Consider the following 17,787-nt stretch of genomic DNA (forward strand, 5'->3'; position numbering starts at 1 on the left):
ATATATATATAGAAATATATATATATATATATATATATATATATATATATATAGAAAAAAAATAGGTTACTCATAAGTAAGACCTGTAGGCAAAGAGAAATCATTGAAGAAACTGGCAGTGTCTGTCTGAGAAATGTCTGTAGGTGAGGATGCCCAGGCACAAAACGTGACCTGTCAGGACCCCATGGCAAGTATCCCTGTGGCACAGCCAGATAAGCGGGGCTCTACGAGCATGAGGCATCAAATATCTGACTTGAGGTGGATCCTCAGCACTTTCTAGGAACAAATCCTGAATTGTGTAAATTCCCAAGCACTGTTATGAAGTATAATTTATTCCCCACAAAATGTGTACACTATGAAAAGTAGGAAGCGACAAAGCTGCACCAAAAAAAAAAAAAATATCATGAAGCTATGTATCTGGTCCTTTCTTCAGCAGCACTCCCTGTAAACGTACTGTCCAACCACACACTACCTGATCTGCATGGATGGAGTATTTGGCAATCACTATAAGTCAAAGTGGTCGTCTGATTGTATATATCATTTTCTCAAGAATATTTTTAGCTTGGATCACTCTCCTTGAATTCAATCACCATGGGAACTGACAAAATAAATCTCTATATGAAAGGCTGAAGGCTGGACACTGAACACTGGCAAGTGCTTTTTGTGTGGTTTCCAGGCAGTCAACAAGGGGTGCCTGTGCTATCATTAAAACTTAGAAGTTTCAGTAGATCATCCTATAACAAAAGAAGTGACAGCACCTTTCACTTTAAGGGAGATGGAGTAGACTCCCTATTCTTCCCACTATGTAAAACTAAAAACCCTGTATATATACATAAAATAACCACAAGACTCTAAAAAGTAGAGGGAAAGTTCCTCTACAAAATCCTACAGCTACCATGACATTTAATAATGAAAAACTGAAACTGAATACTTTCCTTCTAATATCAGAAACAAGGCATAAGGTATAGTCTCATTAATTTTATTTAAACTAGTGTTAGCAGATCTAGCTAATGCATTAAAGCAAAATAAAAAAGACCCACAACAAGAGCAGCAACATACAGATAGAAAAAGAGATAAAACTAATCCTATTTGAAGATAGTATAATTTTCTATGAAGACAATCACAAGGAAATCTACGAAGAAAACAAAAACAATTCTAGAATAAGTGAGGTCAGCCAAGTTCCAGGATACAAGATAAAAATACAAAATCCAATGTATTTCTATACTAGAAATAAACCTATAGACACAAAAATGAAAATTACAGTATCATCTATAATCACACAAAAAATACCCAGTTGTAAGTCTAACAAAACAGATACAGGACTTATATGTAAAAATAAAGGCTGAAAACGCTCAAAACTTGTTATAAGATGTGAATCTACACATTCTATCTCAATGAACTACAGGAAGACAACAAACTCAAAAGAGATCCACAGTGACACATTAAATCAAATGGTTAAAAGCCAAAGCCAAAGTGAGAATTTTGAAAGCAGCAAGAAAAAAAAAAACTGCTATAAGATTAATTGTATGTTTTGGTCTACTTGATCGTGCCCTGTAAGTTCCTAAGGCTCTGATCACTGTTCTTCACTAGTTTTACTTTTCACTCCTCTGACTATAATGTTAAATGATCTTTCTTTATGTTCACTGATGAAAACTGAAAATAGGAATACATGGCTTAAGAAATCTGTAAAAACATGGAGGATGTTTTGAGATGTACTATCTTGGGAAAGCTCAAGAAAAGATAAAAAGCATATTAGCTCGAGTCCCCATTTTCTCTCAAAGTATTCATTTCAAGTGATTGAGATGCATAAAGAATCAAGTCTTCAAATGGGTTTACCTATGATTAAGTATAATATTTCATATTTTAAAAATAGGTGCTTGCCAGAAAAAAGTTAATTCTATAATATTATCATTCTGTATTTAACTGTGTAGTCGACTCCTTCCTAAAATAGAAACGAACTCTCAGACAACCAGTCAAATGTGGAGCACAGGCTCCGGAGCCACATTAACATGGGAATAGTATCCTGACATCAGTATTCAGCTGGTGGTCAATTTGACACTCAGTTTCCTCATCTAGATGGCAATAATAATGGTGCCTCTTAGGGTTTTTTTTAAGAATCAAAACATAAGAATGCATATAAAACACTCACCACAGAGCATGCACAGAACCAATGATGCATATGAAGCATTTAAAATACATAATGAGAACTCCATGTTAGCTACTACCAATATTATTTCATATAGGCGATTAGTGTATTTCTCAGATTAATAAAAAAAGGTTGTAACATTTAAGAATTTCACTTTTAATTTGTGTAATAACTGTAAAATCTATAATCAAGTTTAGCAAGTACATTAAGTAAAATATAACTCATATTCCTCTAACTTAGTAACCTAACAACAAAAAGCATTATATTCGTGGTTATTGGATTGATAGGATATTTAATAGCTACCTTAATTTTCTTATCTAATCATCTCAAGAGCATTAACCAATATATTTTTAGTGGCAGTTCATCAGTGAGATTAAGTTTGGAAAGAAAATTTGATTTTTGTAATGATTAATTTTCTTTAATGTTAAGAATTAATGTATAATTAATGCACAAGCATAATCTATATGTAAAACATGGCCTAGGAAAAGTCACTGCATATAGAGGCATTCAATAAGTATTTGTTAAATTAAAAATAAATGAGTGTTTTATAAACTGTTGAGTTTATAGGTGCTTTTGTTTTTAATATTAATGAACTCATATAAGATTTTGTGAGTACTTGCTTATTTTTGGTAATTCTTAAAAGTGAAGTTCTTTTTTATAAAATGTTTTTATTTATTTCTGAGAGAGAGAGAAAGAGAGAGAGAGACAGCATGAGCAGGGGAGGGTCAGAGAGAGAGGGAGACACAGAATCTGAAGCAGGCTCCAGACTCTGTGCTAGCTGCCAGCACAAAGCCCGACGCAGGGCTCGAACCCATGAACTGTGAGATCATGACCTGAGCTGAAGTTGGACGCTTAACTGACTGAGCCAGGCAGGCACCCCTAAAAGTGAAGTTCTTATAACAAAATTAATCATTTCAAAGTCAACAATTCAGTGGCATTTAGCACATTCACAATGTGGGCAACCATCCTATCTATCTAGTTCCAAAATGCTTTCTTCACCTTGTAGGAAAAACGATACCCATTAAGTATTTCCCTCTCCATTATCGCCTGGCAACTACCAATCTGTGTTGTGTCTATGACTTTAGTTCTTCTGGATGTTTCATTAAGCAATATCGAGATAAAAATCAACAAATATTATCTATATCCAAAAATTAGTAAGCTAGTAGTGAAAATTTTAGAGTAATTTTTATATGTAAACACTAAACTATCTAAGTGCTCATTTCAACTTTAAGTCTCCTAAGTGCTACTGTTTTCCCTCCTAACTTTAAGATTTCCTTTCTCTTATACATTCAAGGGGAAATGTAAACTTACTCATGTAGACACATACTGATTGTGAAGAAAGTACTCACATGGGCAAAGCACTTGATTAGATATTTCTCCAAAGATACACAAATGACCAACAAACACATGAAAAAATGCTCAACACATCATTAGTCTTTAGGGAAATGCAAATCACAACCAGTTTACACCCCCCAGGATAGCTATAATTAAACCAAACCATCCAACCAACCAACCAACAAGGATGTGGAGAAATTGGAACCTTCGTGCACTGCTAGTAGACATGTAAAATGGTGTGATGATGGAAAAGGGCTTGGAGGCACACAATACTGCATGGTGCATTTAGGTCCTAAAAGTGGTTCTTGATAAGCTTAGAATATGGCAAAAGGGCTAAGGGCAAGGTAAAATATGAGACCGACAAGTGGGCAGAGGCCAAACAATAGTGTCTTCATCACCACATTGGGAATATGAACTTTTAAGTCAGCAGTTCTCACAGTTACTGATCTTGGAACTTCTTTATATACCTAAAAAATTGAGGCCTTCAGAGTTTTTGTTCATGGGGGTTATATCTCTCATTATCTTGGTAGAAATAAAAATCATAAACTTAAAATATTAATCCATTTAAACATAACAATGACATATGTTAGAATAAATGACATATTTTTGTGTTTTTCCAAAACAACAAAAAAATTAGTAAAGGCTTTTTATATTTTTTGCACATTTTAAAAAAATGTTTGGCTTAAAGAAAGAAAAGTGGATTCTTATACCTGCTTCTCCATTAAAAATGTAAACATATTCTTTGGATTCAAGTCTATGAAGAAAATCAGACTCCTATACATACAGAGTTGAAAAAGGAGTGTTTTAATCACTTTTGCAAACAATTGGTAATATTCTTTGACACCACATTAAAACTCACCAAGTGTTGGTTTCTTAAAGGTTAATTGCAATGTGATATAAAACCATATTGATAAACTTTTCATACATTGTTATATTACCTTATACTGTCACTTGGAAAATACTGGCTTATGGCATTCTGTAGATCTTCTAAATGTTATCACATTTAATTATACAATCCCCCTGACCCCCGGCAAAAAAATCACATTCATTATAATCACCACCATTCTCATAAGAAAAGTCTTTAAGTACTGGTTAAGCTGTCATGTTTGTGGTGACAGCCACAGGTTTGTCAAATTTTATAATAGCAATAAATACTGTCCGTTGGTTTTCCTTGAAGTGACAAGTTCACTTTGTTTGTTTTTGAGAAAATGTCTGCCAACTACCCAAGTCTGAATACACAGTTTATTTGTTGGTTTTTCTTTCAAGTAAAAACTGTTCTATGAAAAAGTGGCTTCTTAAGCTTACAATCCAAACAATCAACAGAACTGCTTTTCTTCAAGACAACCATTGTACTTTGGTATGCAGAAGCGCTTGGTATATTTTCCATTTTATCACAGAATATTAAAAATACACACATACTAAATAGTCAGGATTTAATAAGGTTAATGGTTTTGACTGCTTTGTAAAGGACACTGTTATATGAAAATTGGCTTTGTTTTACAACTATGAATCAAGGTGGTAAAGAATACAAAGATTGATAGTACAACCCAGTGTCACGACTGCTTTTGTACCATGAGCATAAATGGCAACTAGTGAAATAGGCAATTAACAGCTCAGAATTATTATGGGAATAGTTGTGGACTACTTTGTGAACTCCCTGAAAGGGTCTTGAAAACTCTTGATACCCATGGATCGTACTTTTTTGAGAACTTCTTTGCAAGCAATGGAGAGATATTTTTGAAGAGTTTTAAGTAACAGCCCATACAAGACCTCCACAATGCAAGGTTCCATGAGGCATCACTTTATAGAGGGATACCCCTGAAGTTGACTATTAATCATCTCAAGACATAATGGAGACTAAGACCCAAAGGAAAGCAGTTGCAATACAGATGAAGACTGGGAACCCAGAAGAGGTTAAGGCTTTTCTCTAAGCTTCTATACTGAGGAGGAGGATGGTACCTTTCTCAGAGTTTGAAAATTAGGAATAGGAAAAAAAGCAACTGGGGTAGAAGAACGGAATTCAAGACATTTGGGAATCTACATTGAAGTTCAAACTGAGAAATCCAATATGTAGGGGGTATGCTGAAGAGTCTATTCCATAAGGGCTTTTATTTTGAGCTTATATAAGAATACTACCAAGTCTGACAGGTGTGGAAAACAGGATAGAGAAAGCACAATAGCAGAAAAGATCTGGACTAGAGAGTGTAATGTGGCATCTGTTCTCTCACAGCCCCATGGACAGCCATATACCCAACTGTTTGAGCTGTTGGAGAAAGGAAATACAGGATGATGATAAAGGAATTGTTTTTATTTTTTTTTTTTAAGTTTAGTTATTTTGAGAGAAAGAGCATAAGAGAGAGAGAATCCCAAGCAGGCTCTGCACTATCAGAGGAGAGCCCGGTGCAGGGCTCGAACTCCTAAACCGTGAGATCACCACCTGAGCTGAAACCAAAAGTCAGACGCTTAACCCACTGGGCTACCCAGGCACCCCAAGGAGCTGTTTTGTTAATGAAGGGCTTTGTAATACAGAGGGGTGCTATTTTAAGGAAATAATAAGGACTAGAACACATAAAATTTCAATCATTTACCATAACAGAAGCTTAGTTCTTATTCAAGTACCAGTGTGAGTGTTCCAGACTGGTAGATGGCCTTTTATACAATGATTCAAGGAGTCAGCTTCCTTCCTTCTTGTAAATTTGACATTCCTCCAAGAACTCAAAGTATTTTGCATCTAGTTAGCAGATGTGGGAAGACAGAATGGAGAAAACACAGTAATTTCCCAACTATACTGGCAAACACCAGTCATATGGCTATCCCTAGCTGCAGGGGTGGTGGTACAAAATTGAGCCTTGGGTGGGCAGTTGCTTCCTAGCAATAAAGACATACTATGAGAGGAAAAGCATGAATAGTTGTATAGTCGGCCACCTCCCCACAAAAGCACATGAATCAGATTCACAAGTGATAAAGTATGACATGGATCAAGAAGGATGTAAGAATTTTCTCTATTTCTATATGGAACATAGCATCAATCTTGGCACCATGAGGGCTCTACTTTCTGACGTTTCCTCTTGGGGAAGCAGCAGAGACAATGAAGCTTGATTGGAGATGGCTGTTCCGTTTACAAAAAGTAGATAGGGCAAATGCTTGGAGACAGAGTGGATTTTACCTTATTTTTTTTTTTCCCTTAACGCATCTGAGACACCTCTGGAAGATTTCCAGAAATTTCAGAATGGCATTTTAGGAGAATAAGGTCCTGCACAAATATCTGGGATCAACACCATGTGAGGACTATTACTAACTCTGATTCCATAAACGTTCACAGGGCTAGCCTAAAGAAAACTTGGATTATGAGTTTTAGACAGAGGTGCCTATGGAACGTCCAGTCAATAATGTGTAGGTTGCTGAAGACATACAACTCAGGAGAAATTTCAGAAGTAAAGACAGAACTTTAGGAATCACAACACAAAGGCAGCAGCTGATGTCAAGGGGGCGAATGAGATCATGAAGATAAAGTAGAGTTAAAAATAAGGAGCATCAAAACAGTATTTTAAAACCATCAGCCTTTGATATAAAGATGTGTTTTACTAACACTACCTATAATATATGTGCAATACAACCCAAACCTTAGAATATTAGTGCAAAATCATATATTTACCTGTTTACCTACTAATAAACACTGTGTTTCTGACCACACTGTCCACTTTTAAATACCCATATTTAGCTCACTTTAACAGGTAAAGCAAGTATAAGAGCTGTATCCTTGGCTTCACATCTGACTAATGTGCTTTTGGAACACCTTGTTTTTGAAAAATTTTAAAAATATTTATTGATTTATTTTGAGAGACGGCGTGAGCGAGCACAGGAGTTGCAGACAGAGGGAGTGAGAATCCCAAGCAGGCTTCATGCCGTCAGCACAGAGTGCAACGTGGGGCTCAAACCTATAAACCATGATATTATGACCTGAGCCAAAACCAAGAGTCAGCCACTCAACCAACGGAGCCACCCAGGCGCCCCTGGAATGCTTTCTGCTAGCTTGATGAGTTTTGTAATTCAGAAAGCATAATTTGGGCCTTATTACTATAGGATGCACTTCATTAAAATAAATCTCTGCTAGCATTCTTTTTTAAAGTAAAAATAAAGATACAATAATATGAAAGATGTGAAAGTAGAAAGTTAAGTTATTCAGGGAAGACAACAATTGTTCCTAAAATGTAAACACTGGAGGTAAGTTACAATAGAAGGAACTCAATTATATGTAAATTTTGTAATTCAGCTAAGATATTAATTTTAATATTAAACCGGCAGGAAGATTGGGAGATTTCCTCCAATTTTAGTGTAAGTCCAAACTGCCATTTAAATAGATGTGCTTTGATTACTGAATACCAAAGCAGGAAAACTAAAGCATTTTCAAAATCAAGAAAGAAATGCCAATACTGTCTTCAAAGCTGAATTATTTTCACACTTCAACAACCGCACCTGGTGCTCCATTGACTAGTAAGTAAAAAGAATAAGGAAGTAACTTGGATTCAACTCCAGCTGGGTTTGGAGATCATTAACTAAAACCTAATGCAACAGCTGTTTGAAAATTAGAATTCGTTATGCTGAAAACTTGCCATTATTTCACTAAAGCTTGGTATACGTCATACTGTAAAGGAGTGATTTTGAGTTTGAGCATATACCAGAATGTCTTGCAGGATTTGCAAAATAGAGATTCCTGCTGTCCTATCTTCTCCAGTTAACTAATCCTCAGGGCTCAAGAAATTTGCATTTCTATCAAGTTCCCAGGTGATGCTGGTATGATGGTCCAGGAACCGAGAAATCATGTTATATAGCGTTATTTCTTTTGGTTTCTGAAAAAACAGATGTAGAATATCCTCTTTTCTATGTAAAAAGCCCACAGGTATTCCCATTAATTTGGAATTTACAGTAATTTTTGAAATACTTTAGATCTGTGAAAAATAATGCTACTCTACTTCATGGTATAAACTAGTTGGAAGGCAAGGGGCGGCTGGGTGGCTCAGTCCTTGACCATGGGACTCGTGATTTTGGCTCAGGTCATGATCTCACAGTTCGTAGTTTCAAGCTGCATGTTGGGATTTGCACTGACAATGTGGAGCCTGCTTGGGATCCTCTCTCTCCCTCTCTCTGCCATTCCCGTTTGTGCTCTCTCTCTCAAAATAAACAGAAAGAAAGAAAGAAAGAAAGGAAGGAAGGAAGGAAGGAAGGAAGGAAGGAAGGAAGGAAGGAAGGAAGGAAGGAAGGAAGGGAGAAAAGAAAGAAAAGAAAGAAAGCGAGAGAGAGAGAGAGAGAGAGAGAGAGAAAGAAAGAAAGAAAGAAAGAAAGAAAGAAACAAACAAACAAACAAACAAACAAACTAGTTGTAAGGGTATTCCAGTCAAGATACTCTTTAACGGATGGGACTGATTCTTCTGGCCTAAGTGCATGTCCCACCTCCCTCAATGCTCCCCACCAACCATTAGGTCTCCTAAGGCTGGGCAGTTCCCTCCTTCAAGGATACTATAACCATCACTGTGGGAGGCATATAGAGAAATATTTAAAATGTTCTTGAGAATAAATTGTTACCAAACCAAATGAAATGCAACATTTATTTATTCTGATTGACCTTCACTGCCCCCATCCTTTTAGTTTGAAATAAGTTTTGGATACAACCACAAATTCAAAAACCATGTTAAAGGATTCATTTTGCAGGATTCTACTATATATAAAGAAATTCTGATGAAATAATGGTTTCCAGTCTTAGTTTGCTAAAATATAAACTGAAGTTCACATGGACATCAGCCATTGTCATTTTAATATATTAATAACAAAGAGTTTTGATATTTTTTATATCTTATAATTTCATATCTTCTGAGGTATAGTTACATTATAGCTTTTTAGATGGAATCATGCTTTAAATGGGTCTTTATTTTTGGGTGTTTGTGTTTTATTTACTTTTTCTTTCATAGTTTATTGTCAAGTTGGTTTCCATATAACACCCAGTGCTCATTCCAACAAGTGCCCTCCTCTGTGCCTATCACCCCCCTTCCCCTCTACCCCACCCCTATCAGCCCTCAGTTTGTTCTCAGTATTCAAGAGTCTCTTATGGTTTGCCTCCCTCCCTCTCAACTATTTTTCCCCTTCTCCTCCCCCATGGTCCTCTGTTAAGTTTCTCCTGTTACACTTATAAGTGAAAACATATGGTATCTGTCCTTCTCTGCCTGGCTTATTTCACTCAGCATTACACCCTCGAGTTCCATCGACGTTGCTACAAATGGCCAGATTTCATTCTTTCTTGTTGCCATATAATATTCCATTGTATAAATATACCGCATCTTCCTGATCCATTCATCAGTTGATGGACACTTATGCTCTTTCCATGTTTTGGCTATTGTTGAAAGTGCTGCTATGAACATTGGGGTACATGTGCCCCTATGCATCAGCACTCCTGTATCCCTCACGTAAATTCCTAGCAGTGCTATTGCTGGGTCATAGGGGAGTTCTATTGTTAATTTTTTGAGGAGCCTCCACACTGTTTTCCAGAGGGGCTGCACCAGTTTACATTCCCACCAACAGTTTAGCAGGGTGCCCGTTTCTCCACATCTTCACCAGCATCTAGAGTCTCCTGATTTGTTCATTTTAGCCACTCTGACCGGCATGAGGTGGTATCTCAGTGTAGTTTTGATTTGTATTTCCCCGATGATGAGGAACACTGAACATTGTTTCATGTGTCTGTTGGCCATCGGGATGTCCTCTTTGGAGAAGTGTCTGTTCATGTCTTCTGCCCATTTCTTCACTGGATTGTTTTTTTTTGATGTGGAGTTTGGTGAGTTCCTTATAGATATTGGATACTAGCCCTTTATCTGATATGTCATTTGCAACTATTTTTTCTATCAGTTGCCTATTAGTTTTATTGATTGATTCTTTTGCTGTGCAGAAGCTTTTTATCTTGGTGAGGTCCCAATAGTTCATTTTTGCTCCTGATTTCCTTGCCTTTAGGGATGTGTCAAGTAAGAAATTGCTGCAGTTGAGGTTAAGGAGGTTGTTGCCTGCTTTCTCCTCTAGGGTTTTGATGGTTTCCTGTCTCATGTTCAAGTCCTTTATCCATTTTGGGTTTATTTTTGTGTATGGTGTGAGAAAATGATCTAGTTTCATTCGTCTGCATTGCTGTCCAGTTCTCCCAGCACCATTTGTTAAAGAGGCTGTCTTTTTTCCATTGGATACTCTTTCCTCTTTGTCAAAGATGAGTTTGCCATACATTTGTGGGTCACCAAGTCTGAGTTCTCTATTCTATTCCATTGGTCTATGTGTCTGTTTTTGTTCAAATACCATACTGTCTTGATGATTACAGCTTTGTAGTAGAGGCTAATGTCTGGGATGGTGATGCCTCCCGTTGTGGTTTTCTTCTTCAATATTACTTTGGCTACTTGGGGTCTTTTGTGGTTCCATACAAATTTTAGGAGAGTTTGTTCTAGTTTTGAGAAGTATGCTGGTACAATTTTGATTGGGATTGCATTGAAGGTGTAGATTGCTTTGGGTAGTAATGACATTTTAACAATATTTATTCCTCCAATCCATGAGCATGGAATGTTTTTCCATTTCTTTGTGTCTTCTTCAGTTTCCTTCATAAGTTTTCTATAGTTTTCATCATACAGATCTCTTATATCTTTGGTTAGGTTTATTCCTAGGTATTTTATGGTTTTTTGTGCAATTGTGAATGGGATCAGTTTATTCATTTCTCTTTCTGTTGCTTCATTGTTGTTGTATAAAAATGCAACCGATTTCTATATGTTGATTTTGTACCCTGCAACTTTGCTGAATTCATGGATCAGTTCTAGCAGGCTTCTGATGGATTCTGTTGAGATTTCACTGTAGAGTATCATGTCACCTGTGAAAAGTGAAAGTTTGACTTCTTCTCTACCAATTCTGATGCCTTTTATTTCCTTTTGTTGTTTGATGGCTGATGCTAGGACTTCCAGCACTATGTTAAACAACAGTGGTGAGAGTGGACATCCCTGTCGTGTTCCTGATCTCAGAGGAAACTCTCAGTTTTTCCTCATTGAGGATGATGTTAGCTGTGGGCTTCTCATAAATGTCTTTTATGATGTTGAAGCAAGTTCCTTCTATCCCAACTTTCTCAAGCGTCTTTATTAAGAAGGGATGCTGTATTTTGTCAAATGCTTTTTCTCCATCTATCGACAGGATAATATGGTTTTTATCTTTTTCTTTTGTTAATGTGATGTATCACATTGATTGATTTGCGAATATTGAACCAGCCCTGTAACCCAGGGATGAATACCACTTGGTCATGGTGGATAATTCTTTTTTTATGCTGTTGAATTCAATCTGCAAGTAATTTGTTGAGAATTTTTGCATCCGTATTCATCAAGGATATTGGCCTGGAGTTCTCTTTTTTTTGCTGGGTCTTTGTCTGGTTTGGGAATCAAAGTGATGTTGGCTTTATAGAATGAGTACAGAAGTCTTCCTTCCATTTCTATTTTTGGAATAGCTTGAGAAGAATGGGTATTAACTCTGATTTAAATGTCTGGTAGAATTCCCCAGGGAATCCATCTGTCCCAGGGCTGTTATCTGTTGGGAGAGTTTTGATTTCTTCACTAGTTCTGGGTCTGTTCAGGTTTTCTATCTCTTCCTGTGTGAATTTTGGTAGTATGTGTGTGTTTAGTAATTTGTCCATTTTTTCTAGGTTTTCCAGTTTGTTGGCATATAATTTTTCATAGTATGCCCTGATAATTGCTTGTATTTCTGAGGGATTGGTTGTAATAAATCCATTTTCATTCATGATTTTGTCTATTTGGGTGCTCTCTCTTCTTTCTGAGAGGTCTGGCTAGAGGTGTATCTATTTTGTTTATTTTTTTCAAAAAACCAACTCTTGGTTTCATTGATCTGTTTGACTGTTTTTTTTGGATTCTATATTGTTTACTTCTGCCCTGATTTATATTCTCTCTCTTCTTCTGCTGGGTTTGGGTGCTATTGTTGCTATCCTTTTAGTTCCTTTAGGTGCGCTGTTAGATTTTGTACTTGTGCTTTTTCTAATTTCTTGAAATAGGCCTGGAGTACAATGTACTTTCCTTTTAGGACTGCCTTTGCTGCATCCCAAAGAGTTTGGATTGTTGTATTTTCATTTTCATTTGTTTCCATATATTTTTAAATTTCTTCTCTAATTGCCTGATTGAACCATTCGTTCTTTAGTAGGATGTTCTTTAACCTCCATATTTTTGGAGGTTTTCCAGACTTCTTCCTGTGGTTGATTTCAAGTTTCATAGCATTGTGATCTGAAAGTGTGCATGGTATGATCTCAATTCTTTTATATTTATTGAGGGCTGCTTTATGACCCAGTGTGTGATCTAACTTGGAGAATGTGCCATGTGCACTTGAGAAAAAAGTGAATTCCATAATCTCAGGATGTAGAGTTCTAAATATATCTGTCAAATCCATCTGGTCCAATGTGTCATTCAAGTCCATTGTTTCTTTAGCGATTTTCTGTCTAGATGGTCTACCCAATGCTGCAAGTGGAGTATTAAAGTCCTCTGCTATTAGCACATTCTTATCCATAAGACTGTTTCTGTTTGTGATTGTTTTATGTTTTGGGTGCTCCCAAATTCAGTGCATAGAAATTTATATTTGTTAGCTCTTCCTGATGAACAGACCCTGTAATTACTGCATAAGGCCCTTTTTCATCCCTTGTTACTGCCTTTAAAGTCCAGTTTGGGTTTTTTTTTGGATCTTTAAAAATCAGTTACAGGTTTTAAGATTCTAGAGAAGTTCATTTTCAAGCGCCAATTTCCACAATTCTCCTACTTTACATTATGTCTTATATAACAAAAAAATCATTATTCAGCATCCTGTTAACTAGAATTCCTTACTAGCTGATGATTCAATGTGCCCTCAGTGCAATGATGATTGGCATTCTCAGTGATTACCAAGATGCAGGAAAATTCTAGGCAATAGTATCAATCAATGAAGACTAACATTTCATCATTTGGATTTTAACACGTGTTTAACTATTGTATTTTAATTATGTAAAAAATAGATAACCCAAGTATCATATGGATAAGATTTTCAAGTAAGTACAACATTCTTTATCTTGTCAAAAAGCAAACATTTCCACACAATACTATTAAAGGTCACTTTAATACGTATTTTAAAACAACTTACTAAAAACTGGCTTAATTTATTTTATAGTCATCTTATTCTATTTGAATTAGGCAAACATAAATAAATACATTCTAATTCCACACTGAGACCAAAGAAACTGTAGAAACTAAAAATATCATAGAATTAATGTGACTTTTTGGCAGGGAAATGGGGTGGAGGGAGAGGAAGCACAAGTTTTAAAAAACTATTTTCTTTCTCAAAAAGAATGGTGATGACCATTACCCAGCACAGAGAAGATATTAAATTTGCTTAATGAAAACAATATGGTATTATTAAATGAAACCGTAGAGAAGGTAGAGTTCTTTACTGAGCAATCCAAGAAAGATCAATTTTAAAAAGGAATGACTTGATGGGATTTGATCCCTAGTAACCTAGCAATTTACACACAGCACAGTCAAAGCTGAAGCTCCAGACATGTCAAGACTGTTTCCTCTGGCTTGATATTCTAGGTGTGTCATACCTAGTCCTCAGGGTTTTTGCCTCTGATGTTGCCAAGACTGTGCGAGCAAAGGCTAAGAAGCAGTTAGAGATTAAAGAGGACAAATAACCAAGGCAGAACCATGGTTTCCAAGCCTATGATCTAAGAATCATATGGAGAGTTATATTGTCTTAAAATAGATTTCAGGTGATAGGCCTGGGGAAATACTGGGATTGAGTATTTTTATAAAGCTCCCAATGTGATAGAAGATGCTGGGTGAACTAAAGACTATACCAACAGGAGTCATTACAAAGCATACGAGAAAAACAAAGGAACCTGGCTAATATATTTTTGTTAATTTTGGTTTATGACCCTCTAAGTAACATTCACCATTTTACCCTATGGAAGAGTTCTCTTTAGCACAATTTCTCATCTCTGAAGACCATCTGATTTCTAAAACAGTCCCACCTTGTTCTTAATTTTGTGTGTGTATTTTGGGGGCAGGGGGTGGTTGAAGATAAACTGGAAATAATAAATCTAAATTAAACAAAGTGGTCTTAAGGACAATTAAAATTTAGGAACAAGGTTTGGGCACCTGGGTGGCTCAGTCAGTTAAGCATTTGACTCTTAAGTTTTGGCTCACATCATGATCTCACAGTTCATGAGTTCAAGCCCTGTTTCAGGCTCCATACTGAGAGTGAAGAGCCTGCTTGGGGTTCTCTCTCTCTCTCTCTCTCTCTCTCTCTCTCTCCCCCCCCAAATAAAGAAATAAACTTAAAAAAGATTTAGGAACAAGGTTACCTGATGGGACCTACCAAATAATTCAATTGCTAAATATTTATTTACAATTATAAAAGCTGATATTTGTATATTAAGAACAAATAATTTATAAACTACAATGAAAAGGCAAAGATTGTCAAAATGGATTAAAAAAAGCTAGATTCAACTATATCCTGCCTACAAGCAACCCACCTTAAAGAAACAAATGACAAAAGAAAAAGGATGGAAAAAACAGTTATCATGTTAACGAAAATCAAAAGAAAGCTAGAGTGATATTAGTAACATGGATTTCAGAAGAAAGAGCATTGCTAGAGAAAAAAGGTTATTACTAATTTATAATAAAGGGGTCAATTTATCATGCAGACATAATGACCTTAAAAAAGTGGTACATCTATAAGTCTCAAAATACAGAAATAAAAGACTCACAAAAATATAGACAAATCCACAAGTATAATTGGTTATTTCACCGTTATGCTCCCAATAATTGACACCACAAGTAGACAGAAAACCAGTAATGACTGAAAACCTGAAGAATACTATCAACTAATTAACAATCTGGTATTTACAGAACACTCCAGCCAGAATGCAGATACACATTCTTTTCAAGTACACCTGGAACTTTTAAGAAGATAGACCATATTTATGGGGCGCGTGGGTGGCTTAGTCGGTTAAGCGTCCGACTTTTGCTTAGGTCATTATCTCGCGGTTCGTGGGTTCGAGCCCTGCATCGGGCTCTGTGCTGACTCCCAGCTCAGAACCTGGAGCCTATTTCAGAGTCTGTGTCTCCCTCTCTCTCTGACCCTCCCCTGCTCACGCTGTCTCTCTCTCTCTCTCTCTCTCTCCTAGAAATAAATAAAAATATTTAAAAAATAAATAAATAAATAAAAAGATAGACCATATTTTGTCTTAAAAACAAAGCTTGATAAATTTAAAAGAATTCAAATTAAATGAAGTATGTTCTCTGACTACAATGGAATTAAATTAACAAAATAACAGAAAAGACATTCGAAAAGTCCACAAATATTTGAACTAAACAGCATGCTTCATGTAACCCAAAGGACAAAGAGAACACCAAAAGAAAAATTAGACAAACATTTTGAACCTAATAAAACTTAAATATACCGAAGCATAAAGCAGTGCTTACAGGGAAACTTAACATACCATAGTAAAAAAGAAGGAAGATCAGGAGTGCTTGGGTGGTTAAGCATCTGACTCTTGATTTTAGCTCAGATCACAATCTCATAGTTTGTAGGATTGAGCCCTGTATTGATTGGGCTGTGTGTTGACAGTGCAGAGCCTGGTTAGGAATCTCTCTCCCTCTCTCTCTGCCCCCCGCCACTTGCTCTCTCTCAAAATAAATAAATAAACCTAAAAAAAAAATTTTTTTAAAAGGAAGGTCTAATATCAATGAACTAAGCTTTGTCCTAAGGAACTAGAAAAAAAAAAAAAGAGTAAATAAAAGCAGATATCTAACAAAATAGAAAAGATAAAATATAAAAAAATCAATAAAAACTGACAAGTCTGTAGACAAACTAGTAAGACAAAAGAAAAGACACAATTTTCAATATCCAGAATAAGAAGTCACTACAAATATAAAGGAATGTTATATATAAACAACTCTATACCAATATATTTGACAACTTAAAAGAAATGGGCCAAATTCTTTGGTAAACAAAAATTAACAAAGCTCACTCAAGTATAGATAACTCAATAATCTTTTATCTATTAAGGGAGTCAAATTTGTAGACTAAAAGCCTTCCCACAAAACAAAGAAACATCTTCCCACAGATAAAACAATAGGCCCAGATTGCTTCACTAGGACATTCTAACAAACATTCAAGAAAAATACCAATTCAGCACAAACTTAAAGAAAACTGAAGAGGAGAAAACACTTCCCAACTCATTCTGTGGAGCCACCATTACTGTGTTACCCCAAATGAGACATATATTACAAAACACTACAGAGTTGGAAGCACAGTGCAATGAAGGACTAGGTGGCAGGATCTTCACAGGCTAACTAGTGCCTTCTCTGCCTTGCTTGTGTGAGCTTCAGCAAAATTGAAATTGCTGGCAGTAAGGCTGGGAAGACTCCTAAGGCCAAGACAAAGGTGGTTTCCCACTGTGGAAAGCCAGCTTGCAGTTCCTGGTGGGCCATGTTCATGGACACCTACAATCCAGGACCACCAGTCTTGTACGAGTGTGCATGGTTGCCTTGGCGCATGGCACAGTCATCCTACTGTACATCAGCATAGGGGTTCCTGAATTGGCAGGGAATGCATCAAAAGAATTGAAGTTTAGTGTATTACCCCTCCTCACGTGCAACTTGCTGTTTGTGGAGATGAAGAATTGGACTCTCTCATCAAGGCTATAATAGCTAGTGGTGGCATCATTCAACACATCCACAAATCTTTGACTGGGAAGAAAGAACAGAAGAGTGTTTAAAGGATTCCTTATCATCTCAAGAGTCTAAAGACTCTTAAAAGCTGTCCAGTGTTAATGAGTCCAGTGGACTGTGAAAACCACAATTCTGGCTTGTAATTCCATTTGGTCAAGTTGGAAGTTTAGTTTTCCATCCAACCAAATTTCTGCATTCAAGTCTTAACCATGTTTAAGTGTTACTGTGGCTTTAAAAAAGCTATTGATCCTGACTGAAGTAGTGCATTTTTGACTGAGTTGACTGTTTTTAAACAACTGTTTGGATTTTAATTGTGAGACAGAAGTTATAGTAACAAACATTTGGTTCTATACAGGCATTATTTCCATTCCAGTGGATAACGTCAATAAAGATCATATGGGCCATTCCCCCGAAAACACTATAGAACAAATCCCAAACAAACACAGAGGCAAAAATTAACATTTTGTTAAGTGACTACAATACATAAAAGAATAATCATCGTACCCATGTGGGAATTCAAAGTTGGTTTAACATTAGAAA

The 17,787-nt window shown here is 36.2% G+C and overlaps 1 protein-coding gene and 1 pseudogene across 2 annotated transcripts in view; one reads left to right on the forward strand and one right to left on the reverse strand.

The window, feature by feature from the left end:
- The window catches only part of HS2ST1 (heparan sulfate 2-O-sulfotransferase 1), a 160,797-nt gene that overhangs the window by 34,923 nt on the left and 108,087 nt on the right, over positions 1-17,787 (reverse strand). The window lies entirely within an intron of this gene.
- On the forward strand, positions 134-17,294 carry LOC120247723 (annotated as a pseudogene).

This window comes from Hyaena hyaena, unplaced genomic scaffold (assembly GCF_003009895.1).
Source record: "Hyaena hyaena isolate Hyena2069 unplaced genomic scaffold, ASM300989v1 scaffold_544, whole genome shotgun sequence".
NCBI classification, from domain to species: Eukaryota; Metazoa; Chordata; class Mammalia; order Carnivora; family Hyaenidae; genus Hyaena; species Hyaena hyaena.